General features: G+C 55.1%; 1 long non-coding RNA gene across 2 annotated transcripts in view; it reads right to left on the minus strand.

The window, feature by feature from the left end:
- The window catches only part of LOC138998146 (uncharacterized), a 26749-nt gene continuing 5239 nt past the window's right edge, over positions 1-21510 (minus strand). The window contains exons 2-5 of one of the 2 annotated variants that reach the window (XR_011469067.1): positions 13267-13297; positions 13084-13143; positions 1961-2088; positions 1-250 (exon numbers count right to left, since the gene is read on the minus strand). This is a non-coding gene — a long non-coding RNA (uncharacterized lncRNA). Of the gene's footprint in view, positions 251-1960; positions 2089-12424; positions 12710-13083; positions 13144-13266; positions 13298-21510 lie in introns of those variants that run through there. The other variant, XR_011469068.1, reaches the window with a different exon arrangement.

The raw sequence follows: 21510 nt of genomic DNA on the forward strand, positions 1-21510 counted from the left end.
CTGTCAAGTTTCTGCCTGTGAGCAGGACCTGCCTACCGTGTAGGCAAACGTCTTGAGGTCCGGCTGCTGGGCTGCTGCACCCACTATTGATAACGGTGAAGGGATACTGGCTCATGTCTGGGTAACACCCAGCCCAACCGACTCACTGTCTGCGCCTCCGTTGTTTGTAATCTGCCCCAGCGGCCACGTGTTCCACTGTGGCGTGTCCATTGTGTCTCACTGAGTCTCTCTTTTTTCATGAAGACGATTCCTTAAATGTCAAAATAGGAGTGATTAAAAGATATTCCGTGTATATACACTCACAACAAAAAGTAATCTTTAATGTAAAAAAAATAATAATAATACATGGTGGCATGAATAATAGATTTCAAAAAATAAAAGAGTGAGGCAACAATAAAAAAATCATTTTTAATATAAATAAATAAATAAGAAGAAAGGGAGCCCAGCTGATGTGGCTCACTGGTTGAGCATTGACCTATGAACCAGGAGGTCACGGTTCGATTTCCTGGTCAGGGCACATACCCGGGTTTTGGGCTCAATCCCGGGTAGGGGGCATGCAGCAGGCAGCCGATCCATGATTCTCTCTCATCACTGATGTTTCTATCTCTCTCTGCCTCTCCCTTCCTATCTGAAATCAATAAAAATATATATATCAAAAATATAATAAGAAGAAAGTGATGCATTTGTAAAATATGTGTGTGTGTTTGTGTGTGCGTGTAGACATGTCATGTAACTATAAGGATTCACGTTGCTATCTAGCGTCACTGGCAGGGAGAGAGCTATGAGAGAGAATACTCTCCCTATCATGTTGGAACTCCTGTGTTGACACCTGCACGCGTATAACCTCCTGAGAGGAAACAGCATTTTTTAAACAATATGCATGGGCGGGGGGCGGGGAGGGATTAGTATTAGAACTGTGACTAAGCTCTTCCATGGATTTCAGATTTAATTATTTGTCACAAAAAGGAAAATGTGCTGTTTTGCTTCTCTATTAATGGGCGATGCACCCAAATGTTACACGATTCCAAATGGTTTACAGTTCGAAGTAGGTTCAGCTGCAGGTCTGGTTTCCAAATTCAGTTCCCCCAGGAAACCACTGTCTCCAGTAGATATTTATGTGAAAACAACAGTTTGTTTGTTTGTTCGTTTGTTTGTTTCACAGAACATGAGTCTGGAGTCTGAGCTTGGGAAAGAGGATGATTAGGCATGGATATAAAAAGGGGTGCCCATGATACTTCACATTCTTGAAGGCAGCTGCGGCCTGAAGACCAGCACCGAAGGGGACAGCCCTCCCCTCCCCAGCTCTGCAGGCATCGACCCCCATTGCTCCTGGCCTTTCGAGGGGTGCCCCCACCCCACCTTGCTCTGGAACCTGGCACAGGAATGAAGGGGCCAGTGGAGGGTTGGGGTTAGGGTTAGGCAACCCACTCCGTCTTCCTGCTGGCTTTTCCCTCCTTCCCCCACTATAAACAAGTGATTAATGCCTTGCAAAAAGGCTTGACATGCCGCCTCCCCCGCAGCAAGCGCAGCAAGCGCCCCAGCCAGATTGCCCGCCTTAATTCTGCTGTTAACACTCCTGAGGCGGAGGGGTGAAGAGTAAATCCCCTCCTGGGAGAAGCAGACCTGCGGGCGGTGCGCTTTCTTTAAAGTCTCTGCCGGGAGATTGACCTCCTTCGGAGGGGCTGAGTCCTTTAAAATTAAAAATGGGGCAAGAAAAGAGCTCGCTTTTCCCTAAAGCGGTCTGGCCTCTGGGTTGTAAACCTCCTTGTCCAGGACCCCCCAGATGGAGGTGGCTTTGGCAGCCTCCTCTTTTCATTCTCCCGGCCGCACCCCTCACAGACACTTTTCTCCCCTCCTTATAGATATGGACGAACATGTTCAGATTTCACAGGCTCCCTTTTCATTCTGTTTGCAGAGGGGCGTCCCCACTGGTCTCTGGATTGAGGAAGTTCATTCTTACCTTTCGAGGAAGTTGACCACACCCCTGAACGGTGTGCGGACTGGCCACTGAGTGAGGGAAGAACTTCACTGCTCCTTTATTTTTCAAGGTTATCCTTTGAAATGTCCATTCTAGTGCCATTCAATAATCTATAATGCAGAGGAGGTACGCAGTTCAGACATGTGAAAACACAGAGGTATAAGACAGTGCCTACTCAAATCTGAGGGTGTTTTTTAATATATTTTTATTGATTTTGAGAGAGAGAGGGAGAGGGAGAGGGAGAGAGAAACATCTATGTGAGAGAGAAAGATTGAATGGCTGCCTCCTGCATGCCCCCCTCCAGGGATGAAGTCCGAGACCCGGGCGAGTGCCCTGACCAGGGATCAAACCGGCAACCTTTCGGTGCAGGGGATGATGCCCAACCAACTGAGCCACACCGTGCAGGGCTCAGATCTTAGTGTTGTTGTTTTTTAAATATATTTTTATTGATTTTTTACAGAGAGGAAGGGAGAGGGATAGAGAGTTAGAAACATCGATGAGAGAGAAACATTGATCAGCTGCCTCCTGCACACCCCCTACTGGGGATGTGCCCGCAACCAAGGTACATGCCCTTGACCAGAATTGAACCTGGGACCCTTCAGTCTGCAGGCCGATGCTCTATCCACTGAGCCAAACCGGTTAGGGCATCAGATCTTAGTTTTTAATGAGGTGGGGTCCTCCAAAGAAATTAGGGAGCATTTCAGCTAATAAATGAAGAAGACATGAAAGACCTGACAGAGCACCATTTTGCAACCGTTTATGAAACAATGGATCCACCTTAAAGTGTTCATGAGCCGCTGCTCACAAACCAAGAAGAAAGAAAATCAATACTGCCCATCGCCAGGGAGAGGGACCGCTGTCTGTCAGGTGAGCTCCCCCAACGAATCCCACAAGCACGTCTGTCTCAGGCCCCTTTACAGGAAACACGGGACAGAGAGACATCGCAAATGACACCCCGGGGATGCCAGTGGCCAGGGTTGCCAGGATTCCGTTATTTCCATTTTAAATGTTTTTCAAAAGAAAAAAAGTGGGAGGTGCATTAAACACAACGCAGACCCCTTCCTGCATCCTGACTGGAACCAACCAACTGCAATGAAATGATAAAAATCACGGGACAGTCAGGAACACTGAGTACCAACTGGTATTTCGTAAGATTATGCAATCGCTGCTTTGGCGGGATGGGGTGGGGGGCGGGAGTAATAACAGTATTGTGGTTGTGTTGTTTTTTTAAATTCCCTCTTATCTTTTGGAGATACACACTGAAGTGTTTACAAGTGAAATGATACGGTGTCTGCGTTTGCATTTAAACAATCTACTGTGGGTATAAATGAAACAAGCTTGGCCAGGAGTTGAATTATTGAAGCCAGGTGGTGGGTATATGGGAATGCATTCTACCAGTCTCTCTATTCCCCCCCGCCCCTACTTTTTTTAGGTTGGAAATGTTGTATTAAAATAAAAGAAAAGTTAGGCCCTGGCCAGTGTGGCTCAGTTGGTTGAGCGTCGGCCCATGCACAGAAGGGTCGCTGGTTGGATTCCCCGGTCAGGGCACATGCCCGGGTTACAGGTTCAGTCCCCGGTCGGGGTGCATACGGGCATCAACCGATCGATGTTTATCTCTCATGTTAATGTGTCCCCCTCTCTCTTCCCCTCTCCCTTCTTCTCTCTCTAAAAATAAATAAATAAATAAATAAATAAATAAAATGTTGGGTTTTTTTTTTTTTGTTTTTTTTTTTAAGTTTGGGGGCCGCTGGTGTAAACCACAAAATCAGCAGACACCTCACCCCTCCTCTGGATGAAATGCTGCCAAGGAAGAATGAGGAAATCTACTTATTTGGCACCAACTCTGTGCCAAGCATTAGAATAAATGCTTTCTCATAAAGGATCTTGTCTTTCCTGTTTGGCAACTGCAAGAGGCTGGTGTGATTAGCCCCAATTTGAAGATCCGCAAACTGAGGCCGCGAGAGCCAAGTGACTTACCGGCTGGTGCCGGGACAAGAAGGAGAGCCACCGATGAGCTAAGACATCTAACCATTACGATTTTTCCTTTGTGACCTTAAATTCTCCTCTCTGGGCCTCAGTTTCCCTCACTGTAAGACTGAGCTAGTGACTCAGAAGGGTAAATGTTACTCTTGGCCACTCCTCCATGACCTCCCCATCTCTTCCTTTCTTCTGTCTTACCAGGGATGTGTCAGAGGCAGCCAGGTGTGGAGGAAAGAGGAACTGAGTCCTGGGCTCAAATTCTAATTTCCCTTCATGCTATTTGAGTGACCTTGGGCAAGTCACCCCACCTCTCGGAGCTTCCCCTCCCCCAGCAATAAAATAAGGGGAAAATAGTAACTAGCTCCGAGTACTGCTGGAATGATGACGGCAATGCATAGAGTGCCCAGCGCGGAGAGCAGGCCAGCCAGGAGTTCAAGGAGGCCTGGGTCCCCTGCACCTGCCTTCCCTCCCACCTCCCGTCCTCCCGGGGCTGGTTCCCACCGCCCCCGGGTCTGGGCTGAAATATCGCCTCCTCAGCAGTGTTCTTGACCACCACCACCCCAGCCCCTGTCCACAAGGCCCTTTTTTCTGTAAGACTCATCACATCTACCATTTATTTCACCTGTTTATTTTGTGTCTCATCATTCTTTCCTCCAGGAGAAGGTCCATGGGGACAATCATTTGTATGTGTTTGACTGCAATATCCTTAGCCCAAGACACATAGTAGGGGCTTGGTAAACATTTGGTGAATGAGTAAGTGAATGAATGAATGAATGAATGAATATTAGACCTGGTATTGGTGCATTTAGGTAACATAAGCAAAGACCAGGGCACAGGTCTTACACAGAGTAACCTGGTCCACAAATGCTTTTGTTCTCTTTTTGCTAAAACCCCAGAAACCACTGAGGTTTCCTCGTTCAACTTGAAACGACCCTTGCTTTGCCCAAAGGTGTTCTGACGGTTTCCAGCTTTCTTAGGTCTGGCTATGCCTTAAAGGCGCCTCTCCGTGCCTGTCCCAGTAGCTCAGTCTGCTGTCCTGGGCCATCTGCCACTTCCCGTCCCTGGGCCCAGACTGTGGGACTGCAGTGCTATGTTTAAAGGCAGAAAATGCAGCCGCCCCGACTTAATCTTTGGGCGGGGATTACCCAACGCTGACAGAGGACTTGTCCACAGATCCTTTGGGGCAAAAGAGTAGCAGGGGTAGCATGGTGTTGGGGGAGGGGAGGAGGCAGGGATCCTTTCTCTAGGCCCCAAAACGGAGGATTTAGAGGGGCCAGCGCTGCCCACAGTGTCACCCCAGAGGCCGAGTGTGGGTGTGCTGGGACGGAGGTGCTGATGGGCGCTTTCGGGAGAAACTTACCCTCTCTGAGCGGAAACCGCATTAAGCCAGACCTGGCTGGCTCCTGGGCCCCTGAGAAATAAATATTCCTTAAAACGGTGTTGATAAGGCCTGCCTCTGCCCCGGCTTGCCCCATCGGCAGGGCGCGTCAGCTCACAGTGTGCCTGTGTCTCCTGGAAGCCTTCCCTGTCCCTGCGGAGCCCGGAGCCTAGTCCACCCTCCACACTCTCAGGGTTCTCACCCGGAGTCCTCCAAGGACAGGGTGGGCGGGCCCTGGGTGAGCTCAGGGACCTGTGAACTGGGCTGGGGTGGGGGTGGGGGGGGGATCACACTTCCATTTTCACTAAACTCAGGGTGAAATGAGTAGCCCCTTCCATTTTGAATGTAGCTGACCACCCACAGCAGGCTTCGAGGTGGTTGTCACTTGGCACCAATAGAATCACAAATACGGTGGCATTTTCATCCTGAGGGGCTGGTGTGACGGGGAGGACCAGTGCTGTCTCGCCCGCCCGACTTCAGAAGGACAGCACTCGAGCCACTGCTGGCGCGTGTGATTTACTGCTTTCACAGGGAACACACATGTTACTGAAATGTTGTGTTTTTAATGCTGCTTTGAGTTTGCAAGCCCATGGCAGATCCATCCATCTGAGGCGGGATCCATCCATTTCACCAGATTGCCCACGGGGTCCATGGCCCAGAAAGCTGCCGGAGCCCTACCTGGTGGTCAGGAGAATGAAGCAAAGGCTGAGCCATGGTTCTGAGACTAAGACAGTCGCAGAGCCCAGGAACTTGACATCTAAATACAGGAGCCTGCATGTGACTGGGCTGTTAAAAAGCTCTAGGAGCCCTGGCCGGTATTGTACAGTGGTTAGCGCGTCCGCCTGTGGACCAAAGGGTTGTGGGTTCAGGTTCCCCAGGTCTGGTAGGAGGGGCGAGTGCAGGAGACAACCAATCGATGTGTCTCTCACATCAATGTTTTTCTCTCTCTCTCTCCCCCCTCCTCCCTCCCTTTCACTCCCTCTAGAAATCAATGGGAAAAATAGCCTTAGGTGAGGATTTAAAAAAATTTAAAAGAAAAAGCTCTAGGAAAGCATGTTCCCCAAAACATCCAAAGGGGTGCGTGTGTGGCTCTCTTTGGTGCAGAAACCAGAGGAAGAAAACAATTTCCGTTTCAACTCTTTTGCAGTCTTTCTGATGAAGTCCAGTCTCGGTGGGTGCTGCGCGTCCTGAACCCCTTCTCACCACCGGGAGCTCACCATTCGCGCCGGAGAGCGAGAGGGGACCTCAGGCCCAGAGCCTGGTAACGTGCGTCTGTTGTCCTGGCTTATCATTTTCCTGGGTTTTTTTTCTGTTTCTGGGAAGGGAGACTAAAGTTCAGCTCACACTACATCACTAAAGGTTTCCTGGGTGTTCTGAGGAAGTGAGTGGATTATTAAAATATGTGTCAGGGAAACCATTGGGAAGGGGAGACTGAGATGTAGAAAACATGAATGTGCTCAACCCCAGTCCCCCCAGCTACTCCCAGTCCCCCCAGCTACTCCCAGTCCCCCCAGCTACTCCCAGTCTCCCCGGCAGGAGAAGGGAGGCCGGCGCCTGCTAATTCTCAGGCAAAGTGCCGGGCCTTTCCCTGTGGCCTTTCTGGCAGCTGATGGCCTGTCATCTGCCCCCTCTCAGCCTCCTAGACCTCTGTGGGGCCAGGGGTAGAGAGCAGGGACTCAAAGTCCCCAGCACGGGTGTCAAACATGCCCTCCGAGTGTCCTGGCTCCAGGGTCCCCGTCCTGAAGGGCCAGCTGAGTGGCGCTTTCATCGGCCTCTGAGAGGTGGCAACGAGTTTCAGGCCGGCTTCTGGTGCCCGCTGCCCCCGGGTCTGCGGCCGGCCCAGCGCTGGGAGGACTGGGAGCGAGATTCCACAGGCATCTGGACAGTGTCAGTCGCTCAACTGTCTGGCCCGCGGGGCGGGGTGGGCGGTGGCAGAGAGCGGGAACTGGCTGGAGGGGAGAGTCAGGACTCCTGCAGGATTCCTGGGGCCAGACCCAGCTCCTGGGGGGCGGGGAGGGGGAGGGGAGCCTCGATGAGCTGGCTGCAGCCCCCGCACCCTGCCCAGCCCTCATTAGCGGCACCAAAGGCAGCTAAAAATCAATGATGATATTTGCCTGACAGAGGAAATGGAGAGGGAGGGGTGGGTGGGCAGGGTGCCGGGCAGCCAGACTGCTCCCTGGGCAGCACTTGAGCACAGCCACGGGGAAGGAGGGGGCCGGCAGCGCCTGCCCTCTGCTCCACTTGAAGATTCCTGCTTCAAAACTAACCCTGATGGCTTCCAGACAGGTCGGCACCAAGGGCCATTTCTGGAGGCTGTAAGTGTTGTCCAGGGCAGCTGTAGGGACAGGTGTAAATCTGTCCCTGCATTCCTCCCCACCCCTCCCGCTCTCTGCACCTGAAGCAGGTCCCATTTATTACTGCGAGCCCTCTCGGGCCTCAGCACACACCCGTCCGCACGCAAACGCTGCTTGCGGGGCCTGCCCTGGGAGCACATTTTTTAGTGCTTCTTTAAAGCAAGTTCTATCGGCTGTTTGTTAAAGCAAAGCAAACACCAGCCTTTGCAATAACAAGGAAGAAAGAAAGAGAGAGAGGAAGAAAGAAAGGGGGGGGGGGGAGGGAAAAGAAGAGGAAAGGAAAGGAAAGGAAAGGTAAGAAAAGAAAAGAAAAGAAAAGAAAAGAAAAGAAAAGAAAAGAAAAAAGAAAAGAAGAAAGGAAGGGAGGAAGAAAATCCTTTTACTAATATTTGCTATTATTAAAAAATGTCCTTTCAAATACCTTTCTGGGCAGACTGGGAGGGGCGTGAGGGAGGAGGCAGAGGAAGAGGGAAGATGAGCTGCGGTTTATTTGAACTAGTTGGAGTGATGAGCTGGGAGGGGAAACTTCATCTGAACCAGGCTGCCAGCTAACCCTCCTCCCCATCTCTTCCCAGCCTCCCCTGATGGAACAAAGACCTGCTGTCCCGGGAGTGCTCCCCCACCCCCACCCCATCACTCTCCACAGGGAGCAGCTGGGCGATTGCTCAGCCCCTTGCCGTCCAGCCAAGTGCACTCTGGGAATCTGGAGGACTCTGGGGAATGGGCTCTCCTCTTGGCTCCACCAGCCAGCCCTTCCTTGTGGGTCACAGTGGCTGTCGCTGGGGAAAGAGGGAAGCTTCTAGATGCCAAGCCAGTGGCAACGAGAGAACACGGTGTCTTTTTCTGCAGCGTCTTCCAAACTCTCAGCCACACACTCCCCCAGGCTCACCCCAAAGGCCTTGGGGGAGGGGGGGCTGGAAATCCTTAATGAGTGAACTTATCTCCTACTTAACTGGTATCTGATGCTTTATATGGTTTTGAAAACCATATTCCCTGAGGGCTGGGGCTACTGGGGGATTGGTCCATGGGAGCGGCTCAGGCATGATTTAATGGAGGCATTCACACTGTGCTAGGTCATCTTCGCTGCTTTAAGCAATACGTCAGGGCCGCGGGGGTGCTGGGCTCTCCAGCCCCTGCCTTCCTCTGCCTCCTTTCCGGCCTTCACCTTCCAGGCCCTTTCCTATTTCTCACCTTTTTGTTTGTCGTCTCTTTGTCTCCTTCTCCTCCTCCTCCTCCTCCTTCTTCTCTTCTCTCTCTCTCTCTCTCTCTCTCTCTCTCTCTCGTTTCTCTTTTTGCCTCATTTAGTTTTTGCACTTGATCCTCACTTTCTGCTTCTTTTCTTCTTTTCCCTCTCACCTCCACCCCCAACTAGGACTGCCTCTCTGTCTCTGTCTTTCTCTCCTGCTCACTGTCTCTCAGTCACTCCCCTTCATCTGTTCTCTCCTCCATGCCTCTCCCAGTCTCTGAGTACCCCTGTCCCTCTCTCATTGTCTGTCTGTCCCCTTTTCTCCTTCCTCCCTTCTCTGTATGTGCCCCATCTCTCTTACCCCCCCTTCCTGTCATTGTCCTTTTCCATCTCCCCATCTTTCCTTTCTCATCACCCCCCACCCCACCACACACCCCCTGCTCTCAGGATCTCAGGTGGGAAAAAGTGTCTAGCTCTCCTCTGGTCCTCAGTGCCCCCAAAGGGCTGAGGACGGGCACAGTGGGCTCCTGCTGCTGAGTAGGAGTTGGGCAGCTGCAGTGGGCCTGGGAGAAGGGACATCAGCCATACATAGTTTCTCTGAGAGCCAAGAGGCCTCCAGGGCCCCACCCACGAGCCTGATATCCCTCAGGCCCTGACCACAGGCAGCCTCCTCATTTGCAGAGCTCATCGCTGCGGGGGGCTCTGGCCAGGGACACTGAGGTGCCCAATATTGTCCCTTCATTTCCTCAGTGGATCTAAGAAACGCCTGCCCCTCACATCAGGACAGGGAGCCCACCTGGGGCAGAAAGTCAAGACCTGGCCTCTGAGCTGGGTGCAAGGGAGAGGAAAGAGAGCTTTCTTGCTGGGCTCGCTTGCCATTCTGAGATCCCAGGATTCAGGAAAGGGCCATGGGGCATGAAGCCTTGAGTGTGAAGCTGAAGAAAGGATCTCACTGTCATTTCAACCTGGGGAAATGGCAAGTAATGGAGCTTCAGTGGAGCTGAGTCAGACCTGGGCAAGGTCGAGAGGGCAATACTAGCAAGAAGAGGCTAAATATATTCTCCTGAGTGTCCCCTGAAGGCACAGAATATACTCAGTATACACTTAGGCAGAGTGGACAGGTACATAGCCAGCCTGGGCGCGGAGCATTTAGGCTGCCCAAACAGCTCATGAAAAATGAGCACTTACTATGCGCCAGAAGTTGGGTTCAGTTGGGTTGGAGGGGTCCACGGACTCGGCTGACGTTCCAAGATGTCCTAACCCTTCATCTCTTAGAGCTCAATGCGTGTGCCCACACTTTGCTGGAACGCGGCACCACGCGGGAGTCTGCGAACGCACGGAGGCCAGCAGCTATGATCGCAGCGGCGCAGGCGGCGCAGGCAGCGCCTGAGGATCCAGCCGTGCGCACACCCCAGCGAGGGAGCACCAGCCGGCTGGGACCTGGCCGACGCTGCGACTCAGCTCCACAGGCTGTGGGGCGCAATGAGGGAGGCTGGGGTGGTGGGGGTGCGGCTCCATTCCTAGTGGGGGACGCGACACAGCGTCAGTGCCATCTCTCCGTCTGCACTTGGAGGTGGCAGGAGTCCGCGGAGAGGGGGAGGGGGAAGGAGGCCGTGGCCTCCTTCACACCCAGGGACTGTGGTCGCGCCACTAACCAATCCATTCGCCATTCCTCTTCCCTGCACCGTTTCATCCATCACTTTCCGGATCCGAAAGGAGGGAGGAAACTGAGGCTCCGAGCAGTTGGCTGGCAGCGCGTGCGGGAAGCTCGCCAAGCTCTTGCGCGCGCGCCAGGCCGGGCAGCGGCGGCTGAAACCACAGTCCCGGGCCTCCTGCGAGGGGCGGGAAGCGAAGCCAAGCGCGGCGCAGGCACCTGGGGCCTCTGAGCGAAGCCAAAGTCGGTCAAGCGGGCAAAGGAAGAAAGAAGAAGCGCGGTTCCGGCTGCCGCTTGGAAAGCCTCGTTCACACCGTCCTCCGCGGGAGCGAAGCGGCCGGGGGAGAGGCTGGGGTCGGCGGAGCCGGGAGGGCCTGGAACCCAATGGGCTTGCTTCTGCCGCGGTGCGGGCGGTTGGCGGCAGATGGACCCTACCCAGCTCCAAGCCTCAAGATGCGGGGTAATTGGCAGGAAGAGGGGGAGATTCTGACCTCCACTTCTGAGTCTGTATTCCACGTGCTTTCCGAGAGAGAGGCGGGAAAGATGGGTGGGAGGCCAAAGCAGAGACAGAGCTAGGAAGACAGAGAGCAAGACCAAGTGAAAGAGGAGAGTCCCAGAGACACTGGGCCTCAGCGCCGAACTGGTGGGGGCAAGGCGATTCCTGCGACCCTCGTCCTGCCCATAAACAGGCCAGGCCAGAAGGACAAATGCTGCCCTGAGGGGGCCAAGGGATGGGCGCCTGATGCCTGCTTAGAGGGTGGCATCGCCTCCTCGCCTCCTCGCCCCGTGGCTGTGTGAGTCCAGGAAACCACTCCATCCTCTGAGCCCTGAGTTCCATCCCTTGATCTCAGGGAAGAGCGCTGGCAGGTGGCCCCAAAAGGCCTTGAAAGAACTGGGTTAGGTTTGTGCTCCCCCTCCCTTCTCTCCAGCAAAGCTGCTTCGGAAGCAAACACCAGGATCTTGGCCATCTGGGTGGACACTGGAGGCCTGGAGGACTGCAAGGCAGGCGCCCACAGTTGCTCATGTGCTGCTTAACTCTCAGTCCCCATCGCGTGGGGACACAGGTCTCGGGTTGCCAAACCTTTGGAAGCCTTGCATTATCTCAGAGGGTTCTAACCACCCTCAGGAGCCTGGGTCCAAGGTGACCCCAGGATGAAGAGCCCCCGCACCCAGGGACACACAGCAGGCCTCGGGGCTCCAGCCACCCCCTCCCCCACCCCCAAGTCCAGGCTCCCCCAGCGCCCTGCGCACACCACCCAGCTCAGATCCCGGCGGGCTGAGGCAGGGTCTAGAGCGATGCTTCCCCGTGGAGAACTGGGAGACGCAGCTGGAGAGGAGGGAAGGACGGCGGGTAGGAAGGCCCAGCGAGTGTCAGGGAGTCGGAGAGAGCTGGAGAGGGCCAGAGAGAGCCAGGACCGCCAGTGGTGAAGAGAAGCGGGAGGAGGGAAAACAGGGAAGGAAGAGAGACTACGGAAGCTAGAGCCCGCGGGAGCGCGAGCCCGCCGGGGCGCAAGACGGTGGAGTCTCCCGCGGTGCTCCCCGCGCCCCACCCGGCCCCAGGGGAGCGGCCGGCCGACCAATTTGGCCTTTGCCAGGCCACTGGGGCTCGATTCATTTCTTGACTAATTAACTGGAAGCTACGTCGCCCCTTCTTTCAGGGCCCAATTAATTCGCCGCGGGCGGTGGGGCGGGGGCCGAGCGGCGAGGCGCCCGCCTGGAGCCCCTTTGTGAAGGGCTGTCTGGACCATATTGATTCTACACACACACACACACAAACACCTCCCTCCTTCCTTCGTACCAAAAAGAAAAACAAGTCTTGAAAAGCCCTGGACGTCCAGAGTTTAAAGTTTGGTCAAACTCGCACCCCAACCCCCACCAATTGCATTGGCTTTCAGAGGGGAGGGGCCCGTGGACCGCTTGGTCTCCAGGTTGTCGGGAAAGGGTTCCACGGGATTTCTCGCCCACAAAGGCAACAGATCGCTACTGTGTAGCTATCGGGCCATCCCTAGGTTGACTCCCAGCTGCGCCAGAGACTGGCCTGGCCGCGGGATGTCGGGTAAGTCTTTGCACCTCCGTTTTTTCCTCTGGCACCTGGAGATCGCTCAGAAGACGTCTGGCTCCTCCGTTTGTTCTGTTGGATGAGCTGACTCCGTGGGAAAGCTCTCAGAAGGCTACCACCCTAGCGAGTATTTAACAAAGGTTCTCCCAGTGAACAGCATTTCATGGCAAACCCATTTCTAAATGAGCACCCGCCCGGCCATGATCCCGGTGTTTGCTTCCAAGGCGCACATGCCGCAGAAGGAAATCTGCCGGTGCGCTTGTGAGCGCTCAGTGGGCCGGCCGGGCGTGGAGCGCGCTCTGCGGGCTGCGGCTCCCAGAGGCTCCCGGGCGGGATTGGAGGCTCTTCCCCCGTCTCTCCCCACCTCCCTCCCCTTCAGTAAGGACAGCGAGCAGCCAGGAACCCTCAATCTCAAAACCTTTTGGGTGGGACCCAGCGCGGGGGCCAAGCGGGCGATTTCCCAGCGTTCCTGGGGGCGCATCGATTGGACTGACCTCACCGTGGGGTCACTTGTCTCCTTCATCGATCAACCAAACGAAATCCGGGACACACATCTAGGTGGAAGGAAAGCGTCTGTGTAAAGCTGGCGGGAGTGGCCCTGCTGGCCCGCAGGTGTCCCAAGCGGGTTCCACTCCCACGCAGCGTTTTCGGGGAAACGAGCTTCTCATCCCACGCACCGTTATTCCGTCAGTAGCTCCTTTTTTGGTTCTGTTGTATTTTTAAAACAAAAACCAAACAAACAAGAATTAGTTTATTCAACCAACAAACCTTCAAACAACACACTGCCCTGGGCGCTGGGGTCCTGATGTGGAGAAGGGTCTGCAGGGAAACTTAGAGCCCTGGCAGCAACCTTCTCTGCAGCCACTTTGAGCGACGGACTCTGGGCGAGACCCCCTCGCCACCTGCCCGGCTTCCTGTGAGGAGTGGCAGACATGTTCCGTCCTGGGCGAGGTGCATGCATGCCCTGAATGGAAGAAACGGATGGGAGAGTCTAGCTACATCCTTCATCACCGCCACAAGTTCAGGTGTGAGAAGTCCTTTGCGTTTGGCCGGGTCAGTAGGGCCTTGGGGATTTCCTGGGCTCTCAGATGCTGCCTCTTCCAGGGAGTGAAAACCACCCAGCCTCCGCCTCTCCCCAGTACATAGAGGAGCTGGGCTGGGCTGACCTGGCCTTCCTGCCCCCCCCCCCCCCCCCCCGACCTTGAACTTCAGCCCTTTCCCACCCCATCCTTTCCGGGCCTCTATTTTCTTCATCTTTAAAATGGGAATTATACCATCTTTTTTAAAACCGCAGGGAAGGACCGTAAGCCCGAAGCCCCACACCTCTTGCTCGCCCACGTGTCTCCAGCTCTTAGCGGACGACCTGCACAGAGAAGCCCCTCAGCCGGTGTTTGTGGAAGGACCTAGTGGACGTTTCTATCCCTCATACCAAACGTCTCTTCCCATGACCGTCTTTTCACTGTCTCCTTCCACATAGACGCGGTTGGGCGTTGCAGCTAGTAAGTTTGATGTTGTTTTTGTTTTTCAAATACACTTTGGAAGTGGTCGTTTGTTTACAAATGCATGGAGTACCCAACCCCCTCCAGTCCCCGCCTCTCCCTTTCTTCATGCACTTTCATTCGGCGTGGAAAGATTATTTATTGCGCACCCAGCAATTACCAAGCACCGCGTCAGAGCTGGAGATGTGAGTGCCATCCCTCCAGGAGCTTACAAATTAGATACATCACATTAAACACTCCTACGCAGACCATGTAGTCTATTAACTTCTTTAGTAATGGTTCATCTCCCCCACCCCCCCGCCCCCATTTCTTCTAGCCTTTTAAGTAACTTTTGACAAGACTGCAGAGTCTAACAGTGCCTGGCAACATAGTAAGTGTTCAATAAATGTTGGATGAATTTATTCTTCTCAATACTGTTGCCCGTAGGTCTTAAACACATTCACTGAGACACTCCCAGATGAGGACTCAGACAGTGTACAGGGTCCAGTCCCAGAGGCTCCCTGTGCCCACAAGATCTGCCCACACCCCAACCCTGAGATTCCCAATTCCAGGTACAGTTCAGCCTGGTGAGGCCAGCCACTCCGATGTGACCCAGCATACCTGGGCCTGGCTGGTACCCAATTGGTCTTTGCCAAAAGAGCCGGGGGACCCTGAGCTTCTGCAAACCTTGTGCCCTTTGTGCATCTCCACACCTATCTGGCTGTCCTTTTTCCACCCCCACCCCCAAACACACACACACACACACACACACACACACACCCCTTTCCCCCTAAAGAGGAGCTAGTGCCTGTGACGCCTAAGAAATGAGGTGCTAGTTCGCCCTAAAAACCTCTTTCCTCACATCCCTGTAGTTGCCCAGCCTCTCTGGTCCAACTTCCAGATTCGGCGGACTGTGGGTGCCCCACTACCGCCCCAGCTTCCCCGAACATCTTGGGGCTCCTGATGCCATTGAGGAAGCTCAAAACTGAGGTTCCCACCCTGTGCGTCCTCGAAGATCCGCTCTCAGGCCTCGCGGGGCGCACGCGGAGGACGACTGTCCCCCAGCCTGGTCCCCCCCAGCGCCATCCAGCGGCAAGACGCCAAGGGTACGGGCCGCAGAGGTTCCTGGCGGGTTCTCCAGAGCGAAGTGCTGGCTGGGGGGGGTTTGCCAAGGGGGAACCGTTCCCTTCCTCTGCCCACCTTCTCCTCTCCACTCCCCAAACGGGGGGCGCTTCTGTCTCCTAGGCCTTCCTACAGGCCCCCCGCACTGCTCAGGGCTGATTCAGGTTCACCAGCGTTCCATCCACCACCCCCTTTCGCGAATGCCCAAACACAGGCGCCGAACAGGATTTTTTTTTTTTAAGGAAAAAAAGAAAAGAAAGAAATAGGGGCAAAAAAATAGTGTTTGCGCCACCCCTGCCTGGAAACTGTCCCGCGGCGGCGCCGGGTTCACCCCGGGCTGGGTGACGCTGGCTCTCCCTTCCATGCGGGCGTGTTCGGTCCTGCCTGAGCCTAATTCTATACCTGTGACCTTATCCCGGCTGCAGCCGGGCGCCTGACTCCTGCCCCTGCAGGCAACCCAGACTGGAACACTCCCCCCGACCTCCCGGGACCGGGGATGACGACCCCCGACCCCAGGGGCGCGTGGAATCCTAACCGCAGGGGGAGAAGACGGCTGATCTTCCTACACCCGGAATGTTATCGCTTTTTTTTTTTTTTGAAAAGTGACTGTGTACACACATATTACATACATTATTGAGCGAGTTCGTGCAAGACTAAAAACACCGAAAAACAGTTTGGGGGAGCCATATTCTCCGCCTCCCTGGAAATGTGTAACAGACAGACTTGATTGCTCCAGCGCAAGGGAGGAACCGCATAGCTGCGAAGCAAATTTCACTCTGTCTCCCGCTGGTCAAGAGGAGCCCACCGGAAGGCGTGGCTGCAGCGCAGGTTTAAATGAGGTTTCTCTTCCCATTTCCGGCTCCTTGGGGTGGGCACAGGTACACCCCCCCAGGGCATCTCACAAACGCACATGCCCAGTCCCGTGCGTTTCAGTGGAGCAATGGAATAGAGCCTTACAGTTGGACCCACCCGCAGCTCAGCAAGCTCTCTGAACGTTAGGAAGTTTAGGAAAACCTAAATGGACGTTCTAGAAAGAGTGGGGGGCCCTGTCCTGGGAAAGCCGGTTGCAGCTCCCGTAAACCTGCGACACCCTATCTGAAGGAAAGCCCCTTTGCCCCTCACCCAATCTTTACAATTAATAAACTTTATCATCATTCAACTCCAATGTCCCTGTTACAGAGAAATCTGTGCTATGCGCCCCCCAAAAACGCATCACCCGAGCTCACAAGGCCTGTCATGGACTCCAACCATTCTCGGGTTCTAGACAGAGAAACGCAAGAGACGGGGTGTCCTGGCTCTGCTCGCATTCCTACGACATATGAGTGAATGCAACAACGTATTTTAACTTGTCGAATAGGAAAGTTCTAACTCTGCCGCTCGCCTCGTCCTTCCTCTCCTCCCCCCTTCTCTCAAACATTTGGGGGTGTGGGGGGGGGATGAAGTCGCTAGGAGCTAGGTAAGGGGGGGGGGGGAAACACGCTCGGCATTATTCACACCTGCAAACTTTGGATGGCTGGATTCGGCCCCAATTGGCCTAATTGTAAATCTTTTCCGCATGGCCCCAACTCCTGGGCCGAGCGTCTGGGTTTAATAATGCGCCCCTGCACCCCAGCAGGGCCCGGCTGAAAAGAGAGAATCCCCGCCCCACCCCCACGCCGCTCAGAGGTAATTAGAGCAGCCCTCCACCCCCACCCCCCAAACCACGCTTGAGGTACCAGAACACCAGCCTCAGACATGTGGGAAACTCATATTTTACCCTCAGAAGACAAGAGGAGCTCTTTCAAAAGCAGAGGCACCCTCCGAGCGGACAGTGGGGGGGGGGGGGGCGCCTCCTCCCCACCTCGCGCCCCCTGGCGCGTCGGGCTGGTCGGAGGGCGAGTGGGAAAGAGAGGCGGCTACCCTCCGGAGCCAGAGCCGGCCTCCGACTTCCCCGGCTGGCAGCGTAGGGCTGACCTGTTTATAGAACTTGCTGCTAAGAAAACATGTAAAAACACACCCCAGCGGGGGCAGAGGATGAGCGCGCCCTCCACCCCACCCTCTCTTTGCACGAGGGAGCTCTCTCCCGGCTCCGTTCCGTGCCCTCGGAGCCTCCTTTCCTCCCAGGAGGCCATCCCCTCCCCACGGCGTCCCGTCTCTCTGCGAGGCGGGGAGTGGAGAGGGAGGCTGCCATCCCGGCTGCGAAAGACGATCGGGTGTCGGGCGGAGGTTGGGGGGTTGAGGGTAGGTGAGGGGCCCCTCACTCGCTCCCTGTGGCCTTAGTTTTCGTTCCTAAGGGGCCCGGCCCGCCGCGCTTTCTTCGTTCCCATCCGGGCGCCCGCTTCGCCCCGCCCCGGTAGCTGCGGAGGGAAGGCAGGTAACCCGCGCGCGGAGCCAGTGCCGCGGCTCGCGGGTTCTGGGCCGGGCGGGCCTGCCTGTCCGAGGCCCCTTTGCCCCTCCGCGGGCCAGCGCGGCCTTGGGGAGCAGGAGAGGCCCCCGCCCGCCCACCCCGGGCAGCGCAGTAACCCCAGGTAGCGAGCGTCTTCCCGGGCTGGGCGCGGGGCGAGGCCTGGAGCCGCACCGAGGCGCGTCCAGCTTCCGTATTTGGAACCCGGGGCGGGAGGGGGGCGGCGGAAGGCGAAGCCCCGGGGCCGAAACCCACGCCAGAGGACCTCGTGGGGAGCCCTGCGCTGTCTCTGTCTCCCCTCCTTCGTGGGGCCCGAAGTTTTCCTTCTCCAGAGGAAGGAGGAAAGGGCTCTGCGAGGGAAGGCGAGGGCAGGTTCCCAGATCGGAAAGGCCGCCCGCCCGCCGCTCTGCGTTCTCAGTGTTTGGCTTGGAGATGAAATGAACGGAGGCCTGGGCGCCAGCAAAAGCCACTCAGGAGAAGCGCTCTCCATTCCAAACATTCTCGCTTTCTATGTGCGCGCGTCTCTGCCTCCCTCTCTCTCCTTCCTCTACAAGATAAATACAAATGGTAGAGGAAAGAGAAAACTTGCCGGCCCTCCTGGGTTCAAAGCCCAAGCCGGGGACTCTTCCAGACTTCTGGGACCTCCCAGGCCACTTTCACCCCGACCCGCAGCTCCACTCGGGGGACAGAGCACGCCCCCAGCCCCGGGATCACTCCCCGGATATTGTACACGACTCGGCTGGGAAGGCTGTGCTGTGTGCTATTTGCAGGCAGGGACGGCAGGGTTGGGAGCAGGGCACCTTCCACTTCAAGTCCCATTGCTGCGGCCTCTGGTCTTTCACGGCCAGGAAGGAGGCGAGGAGGCTAGGAGCTGGGCAGGTAATTAAGACTGACAGAGGTAGAGCCGCCCCTCCCCAGGTTCCCAGCGGCCCTGGTGCAGGGTCAGTGATCACAGAAGGCAGAGAGGAGACAGAGCTGGTTGTTGGCTCCAAACTGGGAGCCCTGCATTGGGCCAAAGAGTTTGCCTGGGCCTGGGGCAGCTGCTCAGGGCAGACCAGGTCTGGAGTCAGGATCCAGAATTCAGAACCCCCAAATCCTGGCCAGGCAGCCAGAGAGACAGGTGAAATCACACACACACAAACACACACCCCCTCCCCCAACCACCACCACCCTAGGTCCCAGACCACAAAAGGTTATCTTCCATGCAAGGGAGAAGGGATTTTTATCAGTTTTCAAAATAACTGTATAACCTGAAACTTGAAATGCTAGCACCCCTCCAGTCCCGGAAAACCTACACACTCGGAGAGCAGGCAAAGCCCTCCCCAAAGCGCCCCCCCCCGCCCCCCCCCCCCCCCACACAAACACCACCACCACCATCACCAGCTACATCTCTGGGGCCTTCTCGGGATATGAAAGACTCCCCATGAGTGTTATCTCCTCACCCTGCTGGGTCTGGGAGACATGAAAAGACTGCCTGTGGGAATGCAGGCAGACTGGATGGCTGGCAAGGAGGAGCAGCCAGCTCCGGAAGGGAAATGGGAAGAAGCAAGAGGAAAAACACACACCACTGGTGTGCCCGCTGCTCCTCATTTACCTCCTGCCTTCCCCCTCTGTCCTCGCCATCTTTAATTGAAACCCAGTACGGGAAATAGTAATGGATACTGTGCTCGGATTGAGAGAACGTGTCTGTGGCTGCGGGGGGACAGTTAGTTCAGCAGATTTGGACGAGCCGATGTGTCTTTGCCCTGTCAACCTCCCTGACAGTAGCGGCCATTGAATTGGTCATGCCCTCTCCGTGACAGAGCCCCCCCTGCCCTCCATCCCGGCTGCTCTCACAGGGCAGGACCCCGGTGCCCCCACGCCCCTGGCACCTCCCAACACCAGGGATAATGGGAAAAGCAAAAGCTGAAAACCACGCAAGCCAGACCTCCTCAGCCTGCAGTAGGGGATGGGACAGAACATCCTTTAAAAGTATTCTGTCCCCAAATCCCCATCCCACGAGCCAAATTCCTGGCACCAATGGGAAAGGGGCCACGTATACCCTTACCTGTCTCCACTGAAACTCTGGAAAGAGGATGTTGAATAGAGGAAGGTACTGGGCGGTCAAAAGTGCCTGGGGCCCAAGTCAGCTCTGGCCTGTGTCTCGCTGATTCTGGGTCAGATAAGATGAGAGGAAAAATTCCCGGCCGCTTCCTTGGGAATTCAGTTCGGCCGGACTAAGAAACGTCCATGGCATTATCTTTTTTTTTTTTTTTTAAGTAACTGGGTAAAGCACACAAAGAGAGCATTGAACATGCAGACTGGTTGGAAATTAGGAAACCACAATTAGATCCTTTTCCTGAGCGAGAGAGAAAGAGGAAAAAACCCCTCGCAGATGTAGAAGGCACTCCCGCCAGACACACACACACTTCCTCCACCCTGCCCGCCCGCCCGCCCGCTTCCCTCCCAACTTATCTAAATCACTAGCCGTGTACACATTTGCCCTTTTGCAGGGCTTTGATGAAAGGTAGGTGCTAATAAGAATAATGCAAAGGGTAAAATCTTTTCATTTGGCCTCTGCCAAAAGCCTGTTTATATTTAAAGGAGGTTTGATAAGCGTGGATTAAGTGTATAAGGAAGGATGCTCGAGAAACAGCAGAAACCCACTGGCGCCTCAGTGAGCCTCTGGACTAAAAATACTGCCTCCCTGAGCTAGACAACTTGGACAATTTTCTCTCTCCCACGCGTTTCAGGCTCTTGCACTGAATTGCCCTGATCAATAATTTAGAGGGCTGTCAGGGGGGCAGGGAAATGTCTTACAGGAGAGCCCTGTGCTGCTGGGGCAAGAAGGAGGGTAGGAGCAAGGCCCCAACATGCCCTCCCTCACTCTGAACTCTTGCCTTGGGAAGGAGAGGGAGAGGAGAGGAGAGGAGAGGAGAGGAGAGGAGAGGAGAGGAGAGGAGAGAGAGAAGAGGGAGATCAGAACATTGGAACTGAGGTGAGAGCCAGCTCTGGGGAAAAGGGTGACTTTGGGGGTACCAAATGGAGAAGGTGACACTTACAACCTAGACAAAGGGGCCCGACCTTTGTCTATCTGTTAGGACACCTTATCGTGCTGGCCAAGGGCGTCAGAGGAAGGTGTTTGTTCAAACCCCAGTGAAGAGGCATCTCGAGCCTGTCATGGTAACTGAAAAAGATGAGGGGGGTGCACAGGGGCCATTTAGAAACACAGAAAGGCAGGAGGAGAGCTTCAGAGGAGACAAGGAAGCCAGAGGAAAGAGAAAGGGAGAAGAGCGAGAAAGACTAGAAAAGAGATTGAAGGGAAAATGGGGCGGGGGGGGGGGGGGAGTTAAAAGCTGGGGGACAGAGGCAGACAAGAAGGAGAAATAGAAACCAAGAACAAGATAGATGGGAGGGAGAGAAGAGAACATGGAAGAGGAAGAATAGAATCCTGAAAGGAGGTGAACAGAGAGGGTGGGGGGAGGAGGGGGGAGAAGAAAGGAGAGAGAGAGAAAGAGAGAGAGAGAGAGAGAGAGAGAGAGAGCAAAAGGTGGGCACCCTGTCTGGTCCAACCAGGAGGCTCTGGGTGCAGGAAAGACAGGGAAGCTGACCCTTGTTCAAAGACCCTGACCCCTGAGCCTCCCTAGTTGGAAGGAACTGAGCTCTTGGCAAGCTGCGGTGGGGGTGGGGGGTGAATGACAAGCTCCAGGAGGAAGACCAAGCCTCCAGGTCAGCACAGGAGACCTCCACTGGATTGAGAAGCCAGTGTGGGAGAGTAGGGCTTTGGGGGAGCACAGCACTGCTTGTGTGGGGAGGGGGTGCTGCTGTGAGCTAGGTGCCCCCCAGGGGGCTGCTGCCCTGGCATCCTTGGTGAGAGGGAATGGCATCCCCTGTGGGTAACTGAGCACCAAGGAGAACGGGAGGGAGCCCTGGTCAGTTTCAACGTGTATCCCTATCCC

The sequence above is a fragment of the Myotis yumanensis genome, unplaced genomic scaffold (genome assembly GCF_028538775.1).
Source record: "Myotis yumanensis isolate MYYU_CA2020_CCGP unplaced genomic scaffold, mMyoYum1.0.hap1 SCAF_19, whole genome shotgun sequence".
NCBI classification, from domain to species: Eukaryota; Metazoa; Chordata; class Mammalia; order Chiroptera; family Vespertilionidae; genus Myotis; species Myotis yumanensis.